Raw genomic sequence first — 10,401 nt, 5'->3', positions numbered from 1 at the left:
CCCATAGTGCTGAGCTGGGGCAGGAGGGCTTGGCAGAGAAGGGGAATAGAGCAGGGTCCCCAGGCTGTACAGCTTTGCGCCAGTCAGGGCCCCCTGCAGAGCTTCAGTTTCCCCTTCTGGCAGTGGGATTGCACTTGGGGATGCCCTGACGTGGGGTGTGAAACAGGGCTGGAGCAGGGAGGACTGGGGGAGGACCAAACTAGAAACTCTCCCTCATTGGAGCTATTCGTGTCCATTCGTGCAAAGCTGCTCCCCAGGAACCAGAGGGATATAGCTCCGAGTGTGCAGATGGAGTCCCCTGGGACAGGACAGGAGGCCCGAAACCCCAGGGTCCCCAGGGACAGCCTGGGCACTGTGGCCCCTCCAGGCTAAGGCCTCGTGCCAGGTCTGGCAGGAGCTTCTCTTTCTGTCTTTAGAGCTCCAGAAAACACCCCTGACGTAAAGCCGGCGGGGCGGGCCTCCTGACGGCCACGACCCCATGGCTCCAGAAGGCAGCGGGTGCTGGCTCTGTGCTGGGCGAGCCCTGCAGGGCCAGGGCTGGCCCATCCGCTCCGAGAGTCAGACTCCGAGCCCGAACGATAGGCCACGTTGGCCAGAACGTAGGACGATAGAGCTGTTAGGAACGGACTCTGCTCCTAGGGCCGGCATTTGCTAGCTGTGACTTGAGGCAGTGATTTATCCTCTTTGGGTTTCTGTTTCCACATCTGTAAACTGGGAATAAAACTCCTGTACCTTGCAGAGCTGTTGAGAGGCCCAAATGAGTCGATGTGTGTATGGTGCTGAGCGGTGGGTTTGGCGAGGTCTGTGCTCCCAAATGGTAGCCATCACTCCGGCACCCAGACCGGGCCTCTGGAGTCTGGGGTGTGGAGAAGATGGGCGGCTGGGAGAGAGGGAGGGCTGGAGAGGTAGGGGCTCTCCGGAAGTCACGGGAGAAAGCACCCCCGTTCGTGTTGAGGGATCTCTTGCCCCCTGGCCTGACTGAGCTTCCCGACCACACCCCCTCCTGTGGGCAGGAGGGTGTCCGTCCCAGCTCACAGCAGCCACCAGGCACCCCAGGGCAGGGAGACGATGACGTCAGGCTCCAGGAGCGAGTTCTGGCTTCATCACTTGCCCACCGTGGGATCTTGGGCCTCCGTGATGGAGCCTCAGTTTTTCCCCTAGTCAGATAGGTCTAATGCCATCTGCCTAATTCAGACGGAAATGAAATCAGGTGTGGTGATGGGGGAGAAAGGCATGCGCACAGGTAAGGGATTCAGGTCTGAGAGTTAGAAGATACCTCAGGGCAGGCCTCAGACACTATCTCTGTGTAGACGAGGACACTGAGCTGCAGAGGGGACAGTGACGTGCCACTGCCACAAAGTGACCCGACATGGCCCGGCCGGGATGGACGCTGAGCTCAGCCCCCAGCAGGCCTTCCCCCGCCGGGCCTCACAGCCTCCTGGAGGCCAGCTCAAGTGTGGCCACCATCTCATTTGATGCCTCACTTTTCAGATGGGTCTTCTGGAAACTGCCCGACAGTGCCCGGTATAGCAGCAGCAGAACTCGGGGTCGCCCTGCCATACCTCCCCTCTCCTGGCCAAGCCACACAGATCTGCCATGAGGACACACAGTGCCTGAATCAGCTGGAGATTCCAGAATCAGCCTGCCCCATTTCCTCAGGCTGGGTCCTCAGCAAGCCAGTGAAGCCTCATCTCCCTCGTTGCCCAGGGGAAAACTAGGTGGTGTTTTGAAAGAGCAAGAGATAGATAGTGATAGGCCCTACTAGGCTCCTGGATTCTCAACTCCTGAATTTGCTCCAAGGCCCCCTTTGCTCTCCTATGGCCCAAGGGCCCCAGTAAGGCTCTATGGTACTTTATGAAAGTTAGAAAAAGGCTCCTGTTTGAGCAGATACAGCCCCATGCCAGGATTTCACCACCCATTCATCCCCTCAGTGGGCTGCGCTTGTGCAGTGAACACCCTGCACAACTGGCCCTGCCCAGCCCCCTCTGCTCTCCCCTCCCAGCTGCGCCTACTCTATTCTTGGGGCTCCCCCGGAGTGCCTGGCAGGGGAACCCTCTCCCCAGTCTCCTTTTCTTCCTTCCCAGGACCAACCAGACACCCCTCCTGTGTCAGGATGCTCCATGGGACCCAGGCAGGGGGAAGGACCATGCCCAAATTTATGAAGCTTCTAGAATTCTCCAGCTTAACTCTTGGCTTATGGCTTCAGACTCCAATTGTGAGGAAGCACCAGAGCTCCCTCTCCTTCCACTGATGGGACTCAACCCTCACTTCCAGTGGCCTCCTCTTCTTTGAAGGTCTCTATATTCTCCATGGAGATAGCATGGGCTGTCCGTACCAGCTGCCCTGCAGATCTGGTCCTACAACTTCCCCCGGAAATCCTATCTCTGCCCCCCAACACCCACAGAACAAAATTGGAACTCCTTCCCCCAACCCCCAAGGTCCTCACAGCCCAGCCCTGTCTTTACCTTCAGCCTCACTACAAGACCCTCCCCTCCTCACCTCTGGGTTCCCGGCTGACAGAATCTTTTCATTCCCAGAAGGCACCAGGTGGCTTCAAGCTTTCAGGGTACTTGCCTCCCAGTGCTCCCCTGCTCTGGAACTGAGCTAGAAGCTTGCCCCACGGCACGGATCCCAGCAGTTTACCCAGAACGTTCACAACCATTAGCTCCTTTGAACCTCACCATAGCCCTGTTGAGAGGGTAGGGCAAGGATTTTATGTCTTTGGCGTCTAGCAACATACTCATTTTAGATGCTGGATGAAGGAAGGATGGACACAGTGGGCAGATGGGTGAATGACTGGATGGCTTGATGGGTGGGCAGAGACTGGATCTGGAGACAGGGCAGGAAGAATTTGAAATGTGGTAAAATTTGTGCAGCCCAGGGGACCTCCTGGAGGAGTTCTAGTTTACTCAGAACTGGGGGTGGGGAGGGAGGCAGCCAATGATCTCTGGGACCAGGGAGGGGAGGAAGGACCTCCATGAAGGTGCAGGGCATGGTGGGAGGCAGGCAGCAGCTGCAGAGGCCCTCTTTCTCTTTCTGGCTAGTCAGGCACTGCCCAGGGATAATGAACTTGGTGATTCCCCAAGCCACCCCAGTCAAATGCTAGAGGGGCCTCACTCTACTCCAGCTGCCCACATCCAGCTCTGGGGGCCCTTTCCCAGGAGTGCTTGGGCTGCAGGTGGGGTAAGCGGGGGTGGGGGAACTTTCAACACCAGGCAGCCTACCCTAGAGGTGAGGGCCTGGAATCGTCCATCATAGGGGCCTGGGACTTAGATTTCTCAGTCTTCCCAACTGCCAAAGTGGGTATGAGTCAGGGCTTTGCAGGGTGAGGAAGGATAGTCTGAAAAGCATTAACAGAGAATGTTCAGTCCAAGGGAGACACAGAGCAGAGGTGCATGGCCCCTGCAGGAGAAGGTGGGTGGGGAGGTGAAGAGGGGTTGAGAGCCGGACAGGAGGGGTCTCTCAACCACAGCGCCGTCCCTCCTCCACCGCATGCTCCATCCCAGGTTGGACGCGAACCAGTGCATGTCTGTATATCTGCGCGTGTCTGTGCGTCTGCGTGTGTAATCAATGTACCTGCCTCTTATGATTGTTATGAGGCTTAAGCAAGTTAACACTTCGTAAAAGGCTTGGTGCAGGGCCTGGCACTTCCTAAGTTCCCTATAAATATAAATATTCCTAAGTTCTCCATGATGAAGGGGAGAGTATAATGGTAAAGAGCCCAACTCTGGAGTCAGGCTGCCTGGGTCACTAAGTGTCAGCGACAGTCAGCACTGCGGGTTACTGTGGGTCTGTGACCACCTGTGTTTGGTCCTCAGCGGCAGCATTTCCAAATGCTCTGCTCAGCTCTCTCCCCATCTCTCGTTGGCAGCAAGTCTTTCTCCCTCGAGGCACTCCACTCTCATCAGACAGGATGCTCTTGCTGCAAAGGGAATGCACTGAAACTTCCTGCCACTCAAACTCACCAGAGTCCCTTCCCATTCTCACTCTGTCTTCCTCCTGGCCTGTCCCATGGAAGAGACTTCCTGCGTCCCATCTCTGGGCTCCCTGCCTGCTCCTCCCTCTGGCAGATCCCTTCTCCACCCAGCACCTCCCCGCTTTTTCCTCACCCGTTTCCATCCCCGTGGAAGCACGTTCAACTTCCTCCCCCACCCCCTCCGATCAGCAGGCCCCCTGCCTCCCCTCCACCCTGAGCCTCAGGCCCGGCTCACCAGTGCCCCCACCTCCCCCACCCCACCCCCAACCCTGCCCTGCTCTCCAGACACCCCTTTCCCTGGCTCCCTCCCATCTCTTGGGCCACAGGAGCCGCTTCTCCTGCCAGAGTTGTTAATGTCCCCCCTCCATGCTCCACCCGTAGCTGCTCTCATGCTGTCTTCTCCAGCCTGTTCTGGCTCCGGCAGCCAAGTGCCAATCCACACATGGCCTCTGCTGCCTGGCCAGCTCTTCTGGGCTCCATTCACCTGTATCTGGTGGCCCCAGGCCCAGCTGCTCTGGGGAGGACAGGGTTTGAAGCCTGGGACGGACTGACTCCCACTCAAGTCTCCGCAGGCTTTTATGGAGTGTGCCATCCTCTCCGTGCATCTTCACCAAGTGTCCATCTTGCCCGTCTTGCATTCCACGTGGGATGGGGGCTCACTCTCTCACACTGAGAGAATCCCTCTCTCTGCCTGGAAGAAAGTCGTCCTCTAGAGCTGCCCCCAGTGCACCAGAGACTGGAGAGGCAGAGCCACACCGGACAGGATGGTTGGAAGTGCTGCGTCACCCCTTCCAAGCTAGGTGGCCTTGGGAAAGTTCTTGCCACTCTCTGAACTCCGTCTCCTTACCTGTCAGTGGGGACATACCACCTACCTCATTATGGGGACAGTGTTTGGCCTGGGCCTTGGAACAGAACAGGCATCCAGTGACTGGGAAGGTGGCAGGATTTCAAAACAGCTGGGCAGAAGACAGGGCCATTAGCTGCCCCTTGCCATATGTGTCCCAGGGCTGCTGCACTGACATCCAGGACTTGATCCAGGGTTAAAAATGTCAAAGGCCACCTCACTGCACAATCTTGAGTCCTCTGTTGCCGCCTTGAAAGTCCTTTTCATCCCAAGGGCAGAGAGCAGGTGCCAAAAAAAATCAAGGAATCATATCTATTCATTGAACAAACTTCCCCCGTCTCGTACTGCATGCACGGCCCTGTGCTGGGCGCTGACTCAGAGATCCACCAGACCCACTATCCCTGAGGAAAGCTTATGGATTGGTGTGAAGAAGCACATGCAAACAGACAAATAACCCTCAAGGTGGTCACAGCTGGGACAGAGGGAAGCCTGGGGTCGTGGGAGCCCGGCCTGGGAGGTTCCAGGGAAGCTAGCACAGACTCACAGATCCCAAGAAATAGGGAACTTAAGAACCCAGATCCTGGGAATTCCCTGACGGTCCAGTGGTTAGGACTCAGCGCTTCCACTGTGGGGAGGCCCAGGTTCAATCCCTGGTCCAGCTAAGATCCCGTGAGCCACGGGTGCGGCCAAAAAAAAAAGAACCCAGATCCAAAATATGTGAGGTTTTCTGAGCACCAAGAGGAGGCAATGAGGTGTGGTCCTATTGCTGGGTATCAACAGGACGTGCGGGCGGGGTGGGGAGGTGTGGATGACACCATGAAACCCACTTGTTCTGCCAGATTCATCTCATCAGTGAATCCCTTAATGCAGCGGTCCCCAACCCTTGTGGCACCAGGGACGGGTTTTGTGGAAGACAATTTTCCACGGACACGGGGTGGGGAGGTGGGTTGGTTTCGAGATGATCACGTATTAGATTCTCATAAGGAACGCGCAACCTAGATCCCTCACATGCGCAGCTCACAGTCGGGTTCGTGCTCCTATGAGAATCTAATGCTGCGGCTGATCTGACAGGAGGCGGGACTCAGGCGGTAATGCGAGTGATGGGGAGTGGCTGTAAATACAGATGAAGCTTCACTCCCTTGCCTGCCACTCACCTCCTGCTGTGCAGCCCGGTTCCTAACAGGCCACGGACCAGTACCCGTCTGTGGCCCGGGGGTTGGGGACCCCTGTCTTAATGGACCAGAGAGGGTCACAGAGCCAGATTATACTTTCATGTCTATAAGGTTGATTCTCTAAAGGCGGGGTGGGGAAGGGGCATCAGGGTTCAGTACAATGAGCTCAGGCCGGGCCTAGCCCTGACTCTGCCATGTACCATCTGTGTGACCCTGGGGAAGTCACTCTCCCTCTCTGGACCACAACTTTTTCACCTATAAAGTGGGAGCATTCATTCCCACCTCCAGGGCTGTGCTAAGGATGAACAGAAATCATGTATAGGGATGCACTGGCACAGGGCTAAGCATAGCGTAGGGATTCAGCAAACTTCACTTTTCTTTCTTTGCTCTGAGAGAGCTGGACCACGCCCAGGACACACTGCCCTGGGGAGTGATGGCAGCCTGAGCAGCCGGTGGGGGAGGACACTGATGTCAGGGACGCCAGGACCGAGGCAAGCCGTTCCTGGGACAAAGCCACCTGCTTCCTCCTCCTCATTCCAACAGTTTTCCTTTCTGGAAGAAAGCCCCCTTGGGAGGGAGAAGGAGCAGTGGGAAGTGGAGAAGGCGGCACGGTGGGGTGGGTGGAAAGGGCTCACACCAATATGCTTTGGTGGTGGTTCCTTCTCTTTTGATCTCTGAGCTGCTGTTCCTGACTGCAAGCTTGGGCACAGGCGGGGATACCCCAACCTAGATGGGCCACTGGGACACTAGGCCTGGAAGGGGTCCTGGACTTGGGAGGTCAGGGCTTCAGACTGCTCCTGGGGAGACCTTGGGCTCAGCTTTCCTCCTTTCTAGGCCTCAGCAACAGAGAGGATTTGGACAACCTGAGCCGGAAGATCCTTCCAGCCCTAACATTCCAGAGCCAGGGTGTGGGAGAGCAAATCTGCATTCCAGGCTTTTCTCTGCCACCCACTTGGCTTTGGGAGACTCTCAGCCTCTGTCTCCTCGGTTTCCCTGTCTGAACAATGAGTGGGCTGACCTTGGTGATATAAGGACCTCATGGGTCTTGTCCATTGTTTTGAGTGTCTCCTGATGTGGCATTCTTGACCTCTTTCCCTGAGTGTGGCCATCCAAGAGGTGGGGGCAAGAGTGAGAGATGGGAAGTGTGGAGGGGAGGGGTCAGAGAGGGCTGGACTCCGGGGCCTGGAGATGGGGCCCTGGATGTGGAACCCCAGCCCAGGCCACTTCAGGGACAGTGACCCCTCCCTATGTAGCATACAGAGCCCCCCTACACCCCCTGTCACAGAATTCCTGTGAGCTAGCTGGCCAGGGGCCCCATTTTACAGATAGGAAGACCAAGGCCCCAAGGCAGGAAGGGATTTGCCCAGAGTCACACGGCTGGTCAGTGGCTAAGGTGGAATTTGGCAGCAGGGGGTGGGGGGCTGGGAGGAAACTCCATGGCTTCACACCCCTCATCACTGGCCACAGCGGCCCATCCTCCATAGGATGGCCATTGAGTGCCACCCCTCACGGTGCAGGGGAGGAAACTGAGGCCCAGAAGAGAGCAGGGCCGTGCACTCTCCCCACTGACTTTAGTTGCAGTGGCTGTGATAGTCCACAAAGCCCAAACGTCTTCTCTAGCAGCCTTGCTTGCTGTCTAAAATCCCCTATCAGAGCCCCCGTAATTGGGTAAATAAAGCATGTGTCCTGAGACCCATGTGCTGAGAGGCGCAGAAGACAGAAAAGCATTACAGGCATGTGGTATCCTCAGACTCCGAGGACAGCCAAGAAAGAAGGAAGCCCAGGGATTAGTGGGGGACAAGGGGTCCAAAACGGGACAGCCGCTTGCTGGGGCCCACAGAGGGTTGAGCTCAGTCAGGCAGCCAATCCAGGCCCTGCTTCCCCAGCCCAAGTAGCCCCCTCCTTCTGCCCCTGCCCCAGGCCCTTACTTATATGTATGGTCCTGGAAGCAGGAGGGCCTAGAACGGCAGGGACAGCGGCTGGGGGCTGGGAACACCTCCCCCAACCTGGGTCCCTCTTCCAGAGGGTGCTGTGGGCCGCAGCGGATTAATGGTGTGCAGAGGCCACTCATTTCCTCTGGAGATAGGCCGCACCACACAGCCCCCCATTGTTGGCGGCCCTTATCTCGGGAAGTTCCGCTGGCTGCATCCGGAGGAGGCACTGGGGCCCCTCCAGCCCCGGCCTCACCTTTCTTTGCCTCTTGGAGGCTGGAGAGCTTGGCAGGGCTGGGATCACGCAGGCTTGATGCGTGCCCTCCCACTCCCCCTCAGAAGTCTAGACATCACCTGAGGGTCAGGGGGCTCCACGGAGGGTGCAGCTTGGCGGGGCTGGGGTTCTCAGCTGGGTTTCAGCAAAGAAGACCTGGGGGAGTCAAGGATGAACTGGGAGGGGTAAGGCTTGAGGCAGGGAGGGTGGGAGGCAGTGCAGGGAGGGAGCTGGCTGCACTCAGGGATCCCACTGGGATAGGGCAGGGCAGGTGCCACGTTCCTCTGCTTCAAACCCTCCTCAAGGACTGCACACAGGCTCTGCCCATGCTGGCCCCTCTGGGGGAGCGACCTCCTTGGGGTGCTGACACCCACTTTAAGATGCAACATGGGTAGCACATAACTCCTTCAGGAAGCCTTCCCTGACCCCAGCTTGTTGGGGTCCCCCCAGCCAGGCTCAGTACCCTTCAGCCCCTGTGCTTCACCCCCTGCCCGCATCAGAGCCCTGAGTATCTTGTGTAAATGCAGGTCTGTCCCCCAACTAGACTGGACGTGTTTTGATGGTGGAGACCCCCGTGTCGTCAGGACTTGCCCCAGACCCACGCTCTCCAGCCTGGCAAGGAGTTGGGCCCACTGAAGCTTTCTCCCCAGCCACGGCTGCCTCCCACAGACACTCTAGGGCCCTCCCCACAGACCTGCCTCTGCCATCAGCCCACCTAGCCTTTCACCACCATGCTTTCATCAAGAATGTTCCTCTACCTGAAACGCCCTCACCACGTTTCCTCCTGGCAAAATTCCAGCCATTCATTAGGGACCACTCACGGGCCACCCCTCCTTGGAGTCCTTCTGAGCCCACCACTGATGCGGGGACTTTAACAAATGTCTCTCTCCCTTCTTGATCAGAGCAGCTATGTTCAATAAATAGTTTGGTTAAAAGGGTCCAACGGTTTAAAAAAAAAAAAAAGAGTTTAAAACAACTGATGTTGTCCATCTTAACCCTTAACAGATAAAGACACTGCTCAGCTGATATTTTATGAGAAGTCTAGAAAACAGTAGATTTTCATTTTAACAGAGGCTTTCGATACCTTCACCCCAAGAAGTGATTTAATGGAGGTAATTTAGTCAGTGCGAGAGTATGATAAAGCAGTGATATCTGGGGACAAAAGAGTCTACCCAGGCCTCTACATCCTACCCTGAAGGCAGCTTTCAGAAAGGGCTGGCTTTCAAAAGTCCTCACCTTGTCACACAATCCACCCAAACTCCTGGAACTGGACACGCAGAGACGTGGAAATCTTAGGAGGAATCAGGGAGTCCTGGCATGGACACCTCAGCGCCTCCGAGAGGTGCAGCATCTGAGAGCCCAAGGATCTCACTTAGCTCTTGGCCCCTGGAGTGAGGGGTGCTTCAGGCAGAGGAGGTCCCTGACCTGGTGGCCAGGACGACCACCAGCACGACCTGGTGGCCACAGGCAAGTTACTCCCCTCCCCTCCTTTCCTCTCCCCTTCCCTCCCTCCTCTGTCCTCTCCTCTTCTCTTCTTTGGGTCCCCTACTCTGCACCTGCTCTTCTGGCCGCCCAGCCTCTGTGGGGCTTTACAGGATGCTGCCAGTACCACTGCTTTCCCCATCTGACAGGAGAGCCGGCTCACAGCAGTCCCCTCTCTCCCGCCCTCAGCTCCACCTCTACAGACATCTACCTTCTCTCAGGTCAGCCCGGGAGACGGGGGATGGGAAGAAGAGCCCCCACACACACATACACACACATAAAGAGGCTCAGACAATCTGGCTGGATGGGTGTTGGCACCCAGCAGGTGCTCAGTAAATGCCTCTCCTGCTACCATCACCACAGCACAGGAGATGGAGCACACACTAGATCGGGACAGCAGCTTTGCCTCTCTGAGCCTTTGCTTCCCCGTCTGCAAACTGGGGGTGATGAGAATCCCAACCTCCCAAGGCCACGGGCAAAGCTAATTGAGATAATGTGCACGAAGTGCCCAGCCTGCTCCTGGCTCTGGCAGCCTGACGGTCGGGCCTCATGGCTCTGCCTTCATCTTAGGCGGAGGGCAGTGGTGGCTACTTAACCGTACGCGCCCAAAGGCGTGACCTGAGAATCAGGAGGTCAGCGGGGTGGCCCTCGGCATGGTCCGGGGGAGAGGCGATGTGGCCCGAGCTGGGCGACGCTCAGAGGGAGTGCCATTTGTCATGTCC

The sequence above is a fragment of the Balaenoptera acutorostrata genome, chromosome 9, assembly GCF_949987535.1.
Source record: "Balaenoptera acutorostrata chromosome 9, mBalAcu1.1, whole genome shotgun sequence".
In the NCBI taxonomy this organism is placed as follows: domain Eukaryota; kingdom Metazoa; phylum Chordata; class Mammalia; order Artiodactyla; family Balaenopteridae; genus Balaenoptera; species Balaenoptera acutorostrata.
This window is presented reverse-complemented; position numbering follows the sequence as displayed.